The sequence below is a fragment of the Macaca fascicularis genome, chromosome 5 (genome assembly GCF_037993035.2).
Source record: "Macaca fascicularis isolate 582-1 chromosome 5, T2T-MFA8v1.1".
Lineage (NCBI taxonomy): Eukaryota > Metazoa > Chordata > Mammalia > Primates > Cercopithecidae > Macaca > Macaca fascicularis.
In genome coordinates, this window is record NC_088379.1 from 149052348 (window position 1) to 149069611 (window position 17264).

Consider the following 17264-nt stretch of genomic DNA (forward strand, 5'->3'; position numbering starts at 1 on the left):
TTATCTGGGTATTATTTATCTTACAAAGAGAAGAAAAAAAGAACTGCACATTTACCCTGTGAATGCAAAACCCATGGAACAATAATTAAGTCTTCAGCAAACACTCTCCATATACAAATTTTAGCTGACAGCTAGTGAATGGATGCTTTATGTAAGATTAGAAGTTGCTGTTGATGTGGGAGCCATATGTCAATATGTATTTACAAAATAAAGTTCCCTGGAATCTGATAACTCTTTAATTATTCCTTTTTTCAATGGGCATAACCTTGAATTGATTGACAGGCTATTATGCACCTCACATATTATAGCATTTTTGATTATTTTTGGTTCCCTCCTTGGCTGCAGGCCCCTCAAGGAATACCTGGGTGGTAGCAGTGCCATGCATTCAGGCTGCCCTAGAGTCTCCAGCTTACCTTGTGTTCCCTTTGGATGACATGTAATCGTGTCTGGGTGACTATTTCTTTCTTAGAATTATCTGGCAATTTGATAATATATATTAAGAACCACTGTGTTTTCTATAACTTTTGAAACAGAAATTTTATTTCTAAGACTCTATGTCAAATCTATAATGCTTAGAAGAATGCAAAGATTTAGCCTTAAAGATAATAAGAAAAAATTAGAACAATCTGTAACTAATAATAAATAAATACTTGAGGACGCTATGATTAAGTGGCCAGTAGAATATAATATGGTAGAAGGATATTTAATGATATGGAAAGATATTAGCAATATACTGTTAAAATGCAAATTGGAAAATAGTATGTCCTGTATGATTCTATTGTGGAGAAAAAATTTGTGTGTGTTGCTGGGAATCTGTATGTAAACATATAGAAACAAAACTGAAAAGAACAAAATCTCAAAGAACAAGATTGTTTCCTCCTTTTGTTTGTTAAATATTTTACCATGGGAACACATTGCTGTTAACTAATAAGAAAAATCATCTACAGTTATTCAGTTATTTCATTTAAATAATGGTTAGAAAGCTAAAAGCTCAAACAACAGCAAAAACCAAATAATCTGATTGAAAAATGAATAAATAATTTGAGTAGACATTTTTCAAAAGAAAGCATGCAAATAGTCAACAAGTATTTGGAAAAATGTTCACCACCACTAATCACCAATAAAATGCAAATCTAAACCACAGTGAGATATCATCTCACCCCAGTTGTAATGGACATTATCAAAAAGCCAAAATAATAATAATAATAACAAATGCTGGTGAGGATTTGGAGAAAGGGGAACTCTTATGCACTTTGGTGGGATATAAAACAGTACAGCCACTATGGAAAACAGTATAGAGGTTCCTCTAAAAACTGCAAATAGAACACAGTACGACTCACCAACTGCTGAGTATATATTCAAAAATCAGTATGTCAAAGAGAGATCCTCACTCTGTTTTTTTTTTTTTTTTTTTTTTTGAGACGGAGTCTTGCTCTTGTCGCCCAGGCTGGAGTGCAGCGAGGTGATCTTGGCTCACTGCAATCTCCGCCTCCTGGGTTCAAGAGATTCTCCTGCCCCAGCCTCCCAAGTTACTGGGATTACAGGTGCCCGCCACCACGCCTGGCTATTTTTTGTATTTATAGTAGAGAAGCGGTTTCACCATGTTGGCCAGGCTGGTCTCTAACTCCTAACCTCAGGTCATCAGCCAGCCTCGGCCTCCCAAAGTGCTGGGATTACAGGAATGAGCCAACATGCCCGGCCGAAACCTGCGCTCTTCTGTTTATTTCAGCACTATTCACAATAGCCAAGATATGGAATCAACCTAAGTAAATGTCCATCAACAAATGAATAAATGAAGAGAATGTGGTGTATAAAGAGTGGAATACTGTTCAACCATTAAAATAATGAAATTTGGTCCTTCGTGGCAACACGGATGAGCCTGGAGGACGTTATGTTAAATGAAATAAGCCAGGCACAGAAAGACAAATACCACATGATCTCACTCATATGTGGAAGCTAAAAAAGTTGATACCATGTAGGTAGAGAGTAGAACAGAGTCTGGGAAGAGTAGGGGGAAGAGGGGGTAGGGGAGATTGTTTAATGGATACAAAATTATAGCTAGATAGGAGGAACATGTTCTAATATTCTATAGCATTGTAGGGTGGACCAGAGTAAACAACAATTTATTGTATATTTTCAAATAGCTAGAAGAGAAGATTTTGAGTATTCTCAACACAAAGAAATTATAAATGTTTGAGGTGACTGCTGACTTGCTCATTACCCCGATTTGATCGTTACACATTGTACACATGTATGAAAATATCACACTGTGCTCCACAAATACGTACACTTATTATGTGCCAATTAAAATAATGACCAATAAATAAATAAATAATGAGTAGAAAAACTGCAAAACGAATATGTAATATCTAACTCTGTAGAGCCCTCTGTTTTAGAAAAGAAACTTGGTAGACTTGTTCTAAGATTTGACCGCTAGAGGTCACCAAAGTCCCAGAAATTATCAGTATTTTTTTCTTTCCGTTTTTGAGTCACAGAGGGATGTCTCTGGCCTCTCCCATTACGCAGTGCATTTACTGGAAGACCTTTTGCTACTTAGTCTTAAGGAGAGTAAACTCTTTGGATTGGTTTTTTTCTAATATTAAATATTCCCTGAAACAGACAGCCATCTATCTATGGGACTATTCAAAACAGATGGGTGTTTCTAGAGAATGTGATTTATTTCCTCCTCTGATACCAAAGGGCCTATTGGCTGATACCTGCTGAATGTGAGTTCTGAGTAATGTTGTTGAGACAGAACCACAGAACACCCAGCCGCAGCACACACCGTTTCAAATGAAACAGCATGGACCATTTCAAGGAAAAAACATTGTGCCTTTACCGGTAACATGTGCGGTGTAGGAGGGCTCCAATGAAGCAGAACATTCAAGAACACCCATTGCATCTTTGAAATAACACACTACACTACCTTTTGCATGCTAATGATTCTGCTTTTTTTTTAAAATTTTTTTTTTAAATTTTTTTATTGAACTCAACATTAGCCTAAGTTCCCAGACCCTAAATTGGTGGAGATTCAAAAACAAACAAGATTGGAATCCTGAAAAGACTCAAAGAAACTGTCTCACTTTAAGAGATTCTTCTAGCAGAGATAGAAAGATATAACAGCTCATTTCAGTGTTTTTAGCATGCTCACATTTTAGGGAGGCATAATTCATATTAAAACTTTCTAATTCTGTAATTAGACAAGATGTAGCCTGTAGAAGGTGACTATTTGTCAGGAGTTAAATGCAGTTAACAAAGATGCAATAGGCAAGAAGCCTTTCACATTTTCAAGGTTTCAATTACCAATAGCTACATTATTTACCTGGTTATGTAGATGAGTTTGTGTTTAAATGGTCTCCTGCAGAAACTAAGTAAATCATTTTTTTTTTCCCATAAGAACTCACAGTGCTTAGATACCTGACAAATCCAAGGTTAAGGCTTTGGTACAAGCCATAAACTAAGAGACTCAAGCCAATATCAACGTGACACATTTTGCATTTAGGCTTGTTCTTTATTCAGTGGACTTCATTTGACTTTGATCTTGGTTAACTTTGAAGTATGCAAGGTTCCCACTTTCCATAAGTTTTTTTTTTTTTTTTCAGTTAAATCAGATGGGCAGGCAAAGGAAATCTAAACCTTAAAAGAAGTGAAAACAACTAGACATAGTCAGTGATATATTTTTACTATTTGTTTAAAACAGCACATTGCCATACTTAAAACACTTCACATCAATGAGTTATTTATTAAGTTTTAAATATAAGTCACATTTTCCACTGTATCTTAGGAGACACATTTGAAAACATGTTGGGAATCTGTTGTATGATTCGTGTGAAAAGTTTGGTTAAATGCAAAACTACAGATTGTAGTTAATGATGTACTATTACTATGAAATAGCCATTCACTTAAAGGAAATATATAGGAATTACGATATATGACATTTTATATCTGAAAGCTGAATCTCTTATGGAATTTTATAGACTATGTATTTCAAAATCTACTGGAAACTAGGATTCACATTTGTATTTATAAAATGATTCAGACCCACATCTCAAACATTCATTAATTTTGTTTCACCCTTATCATGCTTTAGATTTATGGAGCTGTTTTTTATCATGAGGCGAACTTTACTATTTAATAATGAAGTACATATACACATGCACACACATAAATGTGCATGTATGTGTATGAATTTATTATTTGGAACAGAAATAGAATCATATATGTATCATTTATAAAATGTGTCATAAAGAGAATTAAGAGAAAAAACTTCTTGGTTGAGAGATTTTAAAATTCAGCCCGGCCAGTTATCATTTATCTCTTTTATGATACCTCACTTACCTAGTTATTCTCTTCTTTTAAGTCTACAAACTGGAACTTCCCTCTATTAAAGAAAGTAGCAAATCTGTGTTATATCAGATCAACAGCAGGGAGTCCTGAGGTCAGTACACGTTACTATTTCAGCCCTATTCTAGAAAGAAGCAACAATTTGAATTACATTTCAAGTCATCTAGAAGGGCTAAATTCTCTTTGGAGCAAGTCTGACCCTGTCAAATTACAAATCTAATATTGTTTTTGGACATATAATCTGACCAGTGATTCACATAAGAACTGTTACAGTTGAGTTACCCACTGTGGTCTTGCAAACCATTTTGGAGCAGAATAAAAACTCTCCATGGATCTGGAGACAAAATGTCTCATTCCTGCACCAGTTCTTCATTTTATACATTGTATCCATTTTATACATTTATACTGCACTTCTTAATTTTATACATATATATAAATATATAATATTTATACATATATATGTATAATATATAATTATATATAAATATATAAAATTTATACAAATATAAAAATACATATATACATATATATTTTATACATATATATGTATAAAATTAAGAAGTTGAGGAAATAAACTTTAAAGAAGAGGATTTTGAGACATAACAGTGATGTAGATTGAAATGTATAAGCCTCCTCTATGCAAATTGTTACTATAGAATGAGACATATGGTACAGGCTAAGGCTCCCATGGCTTTGACTGTGTTCTTTGGGGATGACACTGGAAACCACCCTAGCAGGTTGGAATGTCAGGTGCAGACCCTGGATTTGGGGTCTCAATATTCTCAGCAGAAACCCTAAAGCTGTGTGATATTAGATAAGATGTTTAATTTATTTGAGCTTTAATTTCATCATTTACGAAATGGAGATAATGCATGCTGGAAAGGACTGTCATGAAGATTAAGTCAGAGTGTAAAGGCAAAGCACTGACATAATATCTAGCTTGAAATAAATGTGTAATGAAAGTTTGTTTCCTTCCACAGAAGGTTGCTGTAGGATTAAATGACTTAATATTTATAAAAGTGCTTTGAAAACCACAAAATGCTACTCAAGTATTAGACTTTATTAATGTTATTTTAAACTTGTATTTTATATGCCCTTATTCTTTTAGGAAACTTTAGCCAACAAAATAGATTGTCCAGAACTGATATAGAAATCCTACCAGATAATCCAAAGTCAAATTTAAGAGAGTATTCATTTTCCCCCAAGAAAAATTTTATGATCATTAACAAAGAGCTAACTTTATGATTTGGAATAACTACCAATTAGCTTCCTCTAGACACCAAAATGCTGCAGAAGAAAATATATCAGGTGGGGGTGGGGAGGGCAAGAGAAAGAAAGGAAAGACGAAAAACAAGGGCACTGGGACAGTCTACCATAGGAATGACTGAACATGGACTGTGACTTTCATTAGTTTAAAGCATGAAAATTCATTTCAAAATGTAGTTTAGTTTGAAGGACACTGTTATTCAACACCTATAATTAGACAAATACCACGAAATAGGCCTGGAAAAGGCTGTTTGGGTTGAAGATACACTTTCAAGGAGCATGAAGCTATTCCTGAAGTTCCCATGTGTGTAGTAAAACTTCAGCTCATGTGGACTAAGTCATACATCCATCCTGGTAAATGCTGACACCCCTGGAGGGTTAGACCCTAATAATTCAGTTCCCTGCTAAAAACAGTGTTGTATATACCTGTGGGGGCACTAAAAATAGGGACTGAGTGTGTATGCACAAGAGCACAGACTATATTATATACAGTCCTCTCCTGTGAGCAGGAAGCAACTAGAATTCGCTAAATCCAAATTAATACTCTGTGAAGACATTTCTTCATAAATCAGGGCCCTAATATGCAGTGACTTGTTTGAAGTCCTAGAAGACATCATAGAAGAATCAAGATCATAAGTCAATGTGATACACGATTACTAGGCAACAAGCCACAAGAGAAGAAACAGCATCTAGGCTTAGAGATCTTACTATGAAGTCAAACCAGCCTCTTTCTGTCTCTCTGTGACCTTGGTCAACTTGTTCAAATGACAAGCTTCAATTTCTTCACCTGGAAGAGGGTAATAATCAGGAATACCTTGCAGTGTGGGTATGAGGCTGAAATGAGAAACTGTATGTAAAGGTTTTAGCACTCTGATACAACAAGTAGCTATGACCATGAATAATATTTTAAAATAAAATACTCACAGAAATACTCTATCACATAGATAGGGGCCTGCAACCAAGGGGCCTTTTGTGGAAATATGTTAGGAATGCAGGGGCTGTCCTGAAGAATGTTCTGTGCTAACTTTAACTGGGAGTGAAAAATGACTGCTTAGATAACAAGAACCAAACAAAATGGGAATCTTACTCTGATATGCTTTTTCAATGTCTCTTCAAATAGTCGTTACATTAGGCTAAGTAGAAACAGCCTCCAGAAGCTGCATCTTTTGAACTGCGACTCTTGTCTTTGTGCCAATAGAACTTAAGCATATTATTTGTTTTTAGCTCTAGAGAAGGCATTCTTTTAAAATTTACTTTATTCTATTTTGCATTAGTCAGCCAGGGGTGCTGCATTAAGCATGCTATATTTCAGTAAATATCTGTAAAATACATTTAAACCTGTATTTGACCAGCATTTAGTTCTTTTCAGGAACTACAGCCAATAAAGTAGATGGCCAGGAATTGATATGATAATTCTACTAGTTAATGCAAAGCCACATTTAAGTCAGTGTCCATTTCTCTCAAAGAAAAACATGTATAGTAATTCACAAAGAATTAACTTTATTATCTGGAATAACTACTGTCTTTCTTCCACAAAACACCAAAATGCTCCAATGCATGCAACTACTGAAAGGCATGGGAAAAGGATGTGTCCTCATCAATCTGTCACTCTTCCCCATTGCCTACACTTTGCTGCTGTCTGAGCTTGTCTTCAGTCCTGCAGCCTGTGCCACATCTATGATGAAATCTATGGGGGTAGGTATGGGGTTTCCTAGTAGAAGGTAAAATAAAAGCCCAACTATACTGTAGAAGACATGTTCTGAGAGAGGTGGAATGGAATGGAATGATTCTTTTCCTTCAGGGCATATTTTGTCCTGATACTGCTGATACTGAAGCAGTAGCAATGGGGTCTGAGAGGAGAGGGAGGAGTAAAGATATGGGGTAGAGTGTATGTAAGAGTGTGATGAAGGGGCAGGTCTAAGATGACTCTCAGGTTTCTGGATTAGTAGACTGTAGACTGGGAGGATGGTGGTGCTATTTTCTGAGATAAGAAGGAAACAGGAAGAGAACAGATATAAAGGGAAAACCATAAGTTGGTATTGAACAGGCTGAATCATCGCGTATAACCAGTAAGCAAATGGAGGGAAACACCTAGTTATTTTTTAGACTAGCATTTAAAATAAGAGGCAATCAAATACGGAGCACTATGTATCAAGGACAGTTTGTGATTGATATAAACAGAAACAATTTAGTCATGTCATAGATCTGCCTTTTGTGAGCAATAAAATTTAACTCTTTGGGACTACTCATTATTAGTACAATACATTTGGAAAACAATATGGTAATAAATATCAAGAACCTTAACATATTAACATTTTATTTAATAATTTTACTTCTAAGATGCTATGAAGCTAATCCTATATGTAGACAATATACAAAAACATGTATACTGCAATAATTAAAGGAGCAAAACACTGAAATCAACCTGGAAATCCAATAATAGAATAGTAAAATAAATCATGATATATCTGTAGAACAGACTATTAGCCAACCATTAAAAATAGTTTTCATGAAGAGTCTTTAAATATGTGAGTGCTTCAGTTTTCTCTTGCTGCACAACTAATTGCATCAAAACATATTAAATTAAAACAACACACATATATTATCTTACCCAATTTCTCAGGATTGGGTGGTTCTGGCTCAGCATGCCTCCTGAGATTTTAGTCAAGTTATTGACCAGGGTTATGGTTTTATCAAGGCTTGACTGGGGCTGGAGAAGCCATTTCCAAACTCATGCATATAGTTTTTGGCAGGCTTCATGGCTGTTGGCTGGAGGCTTCAGTTCCTCACCATGAGACCCTTGTTGTAGTGCTCCTCACAACATGACAGCCTGTTTCACTGAGAGTGAGAGAGTGAGAGATGGGACAGAGAACCCACTATGGAAGCCACTGCCAGTTATAGCCTGTTGATCTCACAGACCAATCCTCGTGCAACATGGGAGGAGCCACATTTAAATCAGTGTCCACTTCTCACAAGGGTATGAATACTAGGAGGCAGGAATCATTCAGGGACATCTTGGACTCTGGCTACCGCAGTAAGTCAATGCTTTTGATAAAGTGTTAACTGAGCAAAATAAATAATATATGTGTAGCTTAATTATTCAAAAAATGCAAAGAAGACAATGTAAGCATGCCAGAATTTTAACTATGCTTATATTGGTTGCATGACTACAGTTTGTTTCAATTTTTTTCTATAGTCTTTGATATTTCATGAGAATTTTATGACTAGAATGTACTTTATTTATTATGTTCTTTCTAAATGTTAAAGAAGCTTAGAAAACAGATTGAATTATTAATTCTAATTACTTTTACATTGAGTATGAAGATGTTCAATAAAATTCAAGTCCTGTACTAAAAAAATACTGAAGTATTTTACTAATTTAATAGAACTAGTTAAGCTTAGGACCAAGAGATTATAATTTGACTTCTTTTTAATCCTATATGTAGACAATATACAAATTATATTAAAACATAATAGCTAAGCCCCTAGGTTGATGATCATTAAAAATCTTTTGCTATTCAGTTTGCCCACTTTATAAAAAGGTACTATGTGCCAAGGTTAAACATTCTCCGAGGTAACGTTTGAACTCTGAAATTCATTGATTTTTAGAAGATATTTATTAAATAATAAGTATTTAAAGCACAATACTTTCTTAGTCAACTGTACTGCAGTCCAAGATTCATGAGGAATTTAAAGGTGTTTTTGGAAAGAGAAGTTGGTGCAAATGTTTATTTTTCATTTGCACCATGAAATCTAGGCCCTGCCTTAGCACAGTGGAGGTTGGCATTTGGAGATGTGAAAAGCAATATGGTTTTCTGCAGCATTCATTGGGTTTCAGTAGCCTGCTACATGGAGTGGGGCATATTTGTGAATTCATTTAGTCCTCAGCAGTGTCTATAGATACCTCAACAAAGATCTTTCCTGGTGTTTTAATGTTTACTTGTATTTCCTTCTGCAGGATGTCTGCTCTGCTTGTCTTCCCGCATGAGAGAGCGCAGATGTTCCTGAAAGCATCTTTGCGTGGATTTGCTTGAAGCAAGATGCAAGAGAAGGGGCAAAGCTTGAAGGGAGCTGCTAGAGAGAGGAAAGCAGCTGGACAGGGCTTTCCTGATGAATGAAATGTAAGCTATTCTCTAGGAAATAACATCACTTTCTTTTCTGAGAATGGGCTCTTGCCATCACAGAGGTCAGAAATGTGCTAGGATTCTTACAAATTTTCGAGATCTCAATGTCTCCATTATGATGACACTCTTGGATAGTCTGTTTGTTCCTATGAGGTGGCTCCAACATATTTTTCAGTGTCTGAAACATGGGAGACCTGGAGATAGGAAAGTTATGTTCAAGGAGAAAGAAAGATCTGATTTCACTCCAAGCAAGTAAGATGAATTTGTGATTATAAAATCTAGGCAAAACAACTCTATAAACATATCTCAAGTGCTACTCACATGACAAAACTACTGTGAAGAGATTTACAACCAGGCCTCTAGGATGTAGGTAACTACAGGTGCAAAGAAAATATTTAAATGTTTAATTACTTGTGGTGCATTGTACTCTTGAGAGTGACTAGGGGCTTCCTTAAAGATGGAAAATGCTGAGATCTGCCCCAAGGATCTGAGGACTTGTAAAAGAGGGATAAATGGTTTGAATAGATTGCTGTCAAAAAGACTAAGTCAAACAGACAAATTTAGAACATGCATACACTATGATGATGAATAGATTCTAAAGGGAAAGCGTGGCCGGGCACTGTATCTCACGCCTGTAATCCCAGCACTTTGGGAGGCCAAGGCAGGTGGATCCCCTGAGGTCAGGAGTTTTAGACCAGCCTGGCCAACATGGTGAAACCCCGTCTCTACTAAATATACAAAAATTAGCTGCACATGGTGGTAGGTGCCTGTAATCCCAGCTACTCAGGAGGCTGTGGTGGGAGGATTGCTTGAAATGGGGAGGTGGAGGTTGCAATGAGTTGAGATCCTGCTGCTGCACTCCAGCCTGGGCAACAGAGTGAGACTCCACCTCAAAAAAAAAAAAAAAAAAAAAAAAAAAAAAAAAAAAGGGAAGTGTTTGTGTTCTCTCAAAATAGCATGTGAAGCAATGCACACCAAGTGATTCGGACCTTGGTGTGTGGTCTAATACAGATCTGTTTCAGTGGGAACACAGTAGGGCTTTTAGTTATGTATTTAGACTAAACCAAACCAAACTGATGTACCAAGGAATGCAGAAATTTCTCGGCCATGTTCAAGTCACAGAATCCATAAAGGTCAGTGCAAGAAGAAAAAGTAACTGCATGATCTTACAATGCTTCTCCAAATGATCACAGCCTGCCCTTAAATTAAGTGAATGAATAATGAGAACAGATGGAATGAGATGGGAGAGGTGGCTGACTTACAAGTTCGACCTTGAAACTGTGGTTCATAGCATGAACTTCCGGCTTTTCCCAACCAAATTATGAAATGTATAAACACGATGTAAACTACAAATGAAAAGTCCACAAATGAGTGGATGTCTGTGTTAATCTCTATCTTCTAGAATAGCGGATCACTCTCTGCTTGTCATCATCTTCATCATTGTGAAGCAAGACCAGCTCTCTGAGATAGGAAAATAATTTCATAAATTCATGATGGATAGACATAAAAGCTTCCCATCTTGAGAAAGAATGAAAAGAGGCAAACGAGATTTTTCTTAAACTCACTACCTCAGGACTACGTGTAAAAGGATGAATGATTAATATTTAATGAATGTGCTGTGTGCTATGTAGTAGTAATGACTTATGTGTGTTATCTCATATAAACCTCGTCACAATTCAGTGAGGTAGGTATACTCATTTTGCTAATGAAAAAATCAGAGGTCAAATGATTTGCTAAAAAGTAATTCCAGAAGTAAGTGGCAGACTCTATTTTTGAATCATGTCTTTCAGCACTAAAATCCATCCTCCTTTCACTTCCCATGCTTCTTTCCTTAGAGCCCTGTATGAATTGGCCTATGCAGCACTATTAAAATGGAATCAGTGATTCCGCTGTTCCTTCGAAAGGTCAAACTTGCTTTCACTTGAGGGCCCTGCTTTTCGCCTAGGTATCCTACCCAGCTACTCCCTCACCTCCCTGCGGTGGTCTTGCCTGACCTTCCCATTGAAAAATACGACTTCTGTCATTCACAATCCCCTTACTTTTACTTTTCATCATAGCCCGTATTCCTACATGACACTAAATATATCTATTTGTGTATTTGCTAATTTTTTGATTCCTGCTTTAATGTGTTTGCTTCTGCCGGGCGCGGTGGCTCAGGCCTGTAATCCCAGCACTTTGGGAGGCTGAGACGGGTGGATCACGAGGTCAGGAGATAGGGACCATCCTGGCTAACATGGTGAAACCCCGTTTCTACTAAAAATACAAAAAAATTAGCCGGGAGAGGTGGCGGGCGCCTGTAGTCCCAGCTACTCGGGAGGCTGAGGCAGGAGAACGGCGTGAACCCGGGGGGCGGAGCTTGCAGTGAGCGGAGATAGCGCCACCGCACTCCAGCCTGGGAGACAGGGCGAGACTCTATCTCAAAAAAAAAAAAAAAAAAAAAAAAAAAAAAAAAATATATATATATATATATATATATATATATATATATATATGCTTCATAGGGACAGGGAGTTTGTATATTTTGTTTACTGTCCTATCCATAGAGCCAAAGTCCATGCCTGGCATTTAATAGATGTTCTATGAATACTTGTTGGGTTCATATTAATGAATATGTTGCTATGAATATTTCATCTGGTCTTAAGTAGAGGATAACAATCATAATCAGCCACAAATTTCTTATTCTAAGCTCTACCTTTCCCTGAGGTACTTCCTCGTCCATATTTAGCTGGAATATCAAGTCTTAATTTCCATATCACCTTGTCTGATATTAAAATTCACTATTGATGTTTGGGTGAAGACAGTTATGGCACAGATGGCCACATTTCCCAAGCCCTTCTCTTTGCATCTTGAAGCAGCCATACGTTTAGTTATCTATGATGGATTATGAGCACAAGGTGTATGGTTCATTTCATGGATGGCTTTTAAGAAGAAGACATGTCTTTTACACTGTTTCCCTTTCCCGCAGCTTATTGTGGATAATGGAGATCAGGTCCTGCGGTGGTGGATCTAATGGAAGGATCCTAGGTCTCTGAATCACCATGTGGAAGAAGATCAGTCACCATCCCTAGGTGGAACACCAACATTTCAAATAAGTGAAAAATAAACTCTTATTATGTCAAGTCACTGCAATTTTTGGATTTATTTTTCTTGTGTTAGTGTCACCTACATTTCTGCAATAGCTGAGTAACATTTTAGGAGAAGAGGATGTTTGTAGAAATTTTGGAATACAAGAAATGTCAAAGATACTTTTTATTTTCCTAATTTTTAACTTCTAGGTTTATTCTTACAAGAGTAAGATCTTTTTTTTGCTAAATCAGTACTATTATTTTGACTTTGGGTGTAGACACAGGTCTCTACTTAACCACTCAAAAGAGCTAAGTGAGAGGAATTTGTGGATAAAGACATTTAAAGCCAGTATGAAATCTTTAATCACGCCAAACCAACATTCATCACCACAACATTCTGTCAGTACCTCCAGGGGTTAAAGACATATGAATGTCTTTCCCTGAAACGTGATTGAGACATTGGATTTAGCTATTTGGGTTTTCATGAAATCTATTAGCAGGTTAAATAATGATAGAGTAGTAGATGTTCCGCACAATTGCTTTTGTTATAAAACTTGAAAAAAATACTAACTTTTTATGCCTTGCCGTTCACTGCATTATTACTTATCTTTGTGCAGAGTAGATTAAGTAGGTCTGTTGAGTTAGAAAGCATTAACTTGGTAGATTCCCTGTGTTAAGGTGCTAAATATTTTTTATGGAATAAGGATGTTAGTCTCATCTCCTTGTCAAGGAGTAGAAACAGGTAGAAAATATTTATATTCAGCCCTGCTTCTCCTTTGTCATATCCTTCACCACAAGGATCTACTTTCATGTCTGCCTTGGTTTTAAACAGCAGCCAGTATATGAAGGTCTAGCTAACTACACTATCTCCCTAGGAGAGTTGGTACAACGTTGTTTCCAAAAATTAGACAAAGTATGTTTAATGGCTCCTTTTCACTACATAAATAAATAAAAGCAAGAAAGGAAGGAAGCAAGCTGGCTAAAGAAGAAATGAAATAGATGTCTATACGTTTCATTTTGTTAGTGATCAAGTTCGTTTTTCATGATTATTACTTTGCTACCTACAAGATATATCACAATTTTCCTAAGCAATATGAAGAGACAAAGTTATTATAAAAACTAATGGATATAAAAATACTTATTGAAATGTATGTTTATCTTAAGCACACCTGGATGAATTTTTCACAAACTGAACAGACCTCTGAAACTGACAACCATATAAAACAGACAAAACAAACAAGCAAACCAACATAACCAACACCCTAGAAACCTTCCTATGCTCCTTTCTAGTCAAAAGATTAGTCATTATTTTGACTTCTAACAGTATAGCTCGATTTTGTAAATTAATTAAGCCAATTACTCTGTGTGTAATTTACATGAATACATTAGGTATTCTTTTGTGCCTGACATTTTTTGTTGAATAATTTGTTTGCAAGATTTATCCAATTGTTGCATATGCTTGTAGACTGTTCATTCTCACAGATGTATTATAAAATCTATTGAGTAAATATGGCACAGTTTATTTATACACTCTACTGTTGGTAGACATCTTGACAGTTTCCAGTTTTGTTTGGAGCTATTACAAAAGTGCTGCTATAAACATTCCAGTTAAGTCTTTTGGTAAACTCAAATATGTATTTTTTTTAATATGTATGTATGTATAACTAAAGATTCGTTGATACTGCCAGTTTTTTTCCAACATGGTTGTATCAGTCCACATCACTACCAGTTGCGTATTAAGATTTAAGTTGCTTTGTATCTTTGCCAACTTGGAATTTTTTGTCTTTATTGTTTAGTGGTATTTCATTGTGGTTTAATTTGCATTTCCTTGATAGCTAATGAACTTGACAATATGGAAGTATGTTTATTGGCCATTTGAATGTCTTTCTTTATGAAGTACCTGTTCAAGTGTTTTACCTATTCCTCTATTGAGTTGTCTGCATTTTTCCTGTTGATTTGCCAGAGTTCTTTATATGTGCTAGATACGAATGTTTTTGGTACTCTATATGTTACATTATATATATATAAAATTTTCCACTTTGTAGTTTGCCCTTTTATTCTTTTAATGTCTTTTGATGAATGGATGTTTTTAATTTAATTAGGCAAAGCTGCAAGGCAAGAACAATGCTAGATTAAGCTTTAAATGGTGATCCAGTTCCATGAACAGAAAGATTGGGATTCCCAGCACTATTGAGCTGTTTGAATCAAACTCCTAGAAGCCTTAATATATTTTTTCAACTTTCCCTTTGTAATTGCAATGTTGGAAAAACAACAGTTACCCTCAGAGTGTCATAGAAATTACCATCTGTTGATTGAAACAATGTGAAAATATTAGCAAAAATGGTTAGAATAATAAGAGTACTGTATAATATCCATGTAAAATTGACACTAGCCACAGGTTCCTTCAGGAAACCATCAGTGTTCTGAAAATAATCAATCAGAAAATCAATTTTCAGTTTTCAACAGCACAGTGAGGATGGCGCTGAAAGGTATTATTTTAAGAATTTTCTCAGGCCCTGAGTTGTAAGATTCTATAATCAGTGATATTTTTATTTAAAGAAAATTAGGGCATGAGATGGTATTATTTTAATATCTAATATTTAATGCTAGAATTAAAAATCCAGTGTAAGATTTATGTTGGAAGAAGCAAACAGGCAAACAAAGAAATTACGTTCTATTTACTATGTGAAATCTTGCAAATAAGGCATATTTTTAAAAATCTTGGCTCTAAAGCAATTTGGTGAAAGATTATTTGCCTCATAAGACAAAATAAATTCCTGTCATATTATTAAATATTTCACAACCTCAAAATGCTGTTTTATGGTAGACCAGCTAAAAGTAAAGATTAAAGTGGACTGTATTTGTGGTCTGGTCAGAGTTTAAGCAGAGGACACAGTTTCTGGAAGCTTCTCCTTCAGCCTGGACGTCAAAGGTCCTTTTGCTGCTTAGCACCTTCAGCAGCCTCCAGGTTCATCATCTGGCTGTGTTGACTCCCATGTTTCCTGGAGAAAGGTCCAATTACCCAAAATATATTTGTGCCCTTTTTATGTTTTCATCGTAGTTAATTATAGAAAAAGTTGGTTATATGCAAAGTCCTACTAAAACAACAGTATCATAGGAAATATTTCTAAGAATCATGCAAAATCATGATTTTGCATTAAGAAATACTAAATTAAGAATCATGTAAAAATGAGAGATCGAAATGTTACTCTGTCAGACACTGAAGAATTTAAGAACCACTGTTTGTATACTAGCTCCTCAAAGGTAGATCTGTTTTTATTCATCTTTATGGCCTTCGTTGTCCCTGACATATTGCTGCACATAGAGTATATGCACACTATATACTTGTGGACTAAGTGAATACCAGCTTTAGCTTTTGAAAATGTAATATATGAGTTTAACAGATGTTGTCTCTTATAATCCTTCACTTTCTAAGTACTTGGAACTTTGAAAATGACTCTTTTAATAGTAAAGTTTTTTTCTCTAGATATGTTCTTAAATAAAAAGTGTTATAAAGAAAGGAAAACAAACTGAAATCATTAAAATGTTTTAAATTACTAAATCTTCCTCCAGGAATGTGTAAAGAGATAATGACTACCTAACATAATATTTTATGGGTTACATTTTCTCTGAATGTGATCTATTTTATTTTGAATTACAAATATTTTAAAAGTATAAATTGCAAGCAACTGGAAAATTGGTTTTAGGCACATGTGATATACAATTTCACAAATGTTCAGGATCCTGGTGTAATTTCTAGGACTATGAGATTTCATAAACAAATTATATAGCCACTATTTGTGCTTCATTTTGCTTCCGCACAACTGAGATGCTTATTAAACACAAAGGCATCTTCTTCCGATTATTGTAGATACTATGTTTTATTGTATTTTAAATGGACATTACACACAGACCTGTGTAAAATGTAAATTTTTCTCCTCAGGTTGTATGTATGCTATCCATGAAATACAGCTAGCACGTATAATCCCAAGTCCTCTTCAGACAGTCCTATTAAGGTAAACTGATATTACATGCAAAACCTTTTTCTAATCTGCTGTATTTAGAACCTTGATGCCCAAATTACTGAATAGAATTGTGATTACCTATTCAGTCTAACGCCATACTAATTCTGTTTCCCTATACTTAACATACAATAGAATTTCAACTATAGAGGAAAATCTCTTTTTCTTATTAGGCTGCTGAAGAAAAATCTCATATTCTGTGATATCTGTTTCTAATTTGTCTTTGGGGAAAGGAATGCCAAATAGTTGCCTTGTTTCCCCCTTCAGACATTCAGAACCTCACCAAACTGCAGTCAAACCAGGATGCACACCCCAGCATGTGATTTTTTTTTTTCAGGATCATAGTCAATAAATTTGATTAGTTTGTAAAGCATTCCAAGCCACTAGCCCACAAAGCAGGTTGAGCCAATCCTTCACTTACTCCCTGTTCCTTCTAGACCACC

The 17264-nt window shown here is 35.6% G+C and overlaps 1 long non-coding RNA gene across 1 annotated transcript; it reads left to right on the top strand.

Moving 5' to 3' along the window:
* The first annotated feature begins 8599 nt into the window (after positions 1-8599).
* On the top strand, positions 8600-14979 carry LOC123573523 (uncharacterized). The gene is made up of 3 exons (XR_006698078.2): positions 8600-8644; positions 9569-9731; positions 12700-14979. It is a non-coding gene; the product is annotated as an uncharacterized lncRNA (long non-coding RNA).
* The last annotated feature ends 2285 nt before the right edge of the window (positions 14980-17264 follow it).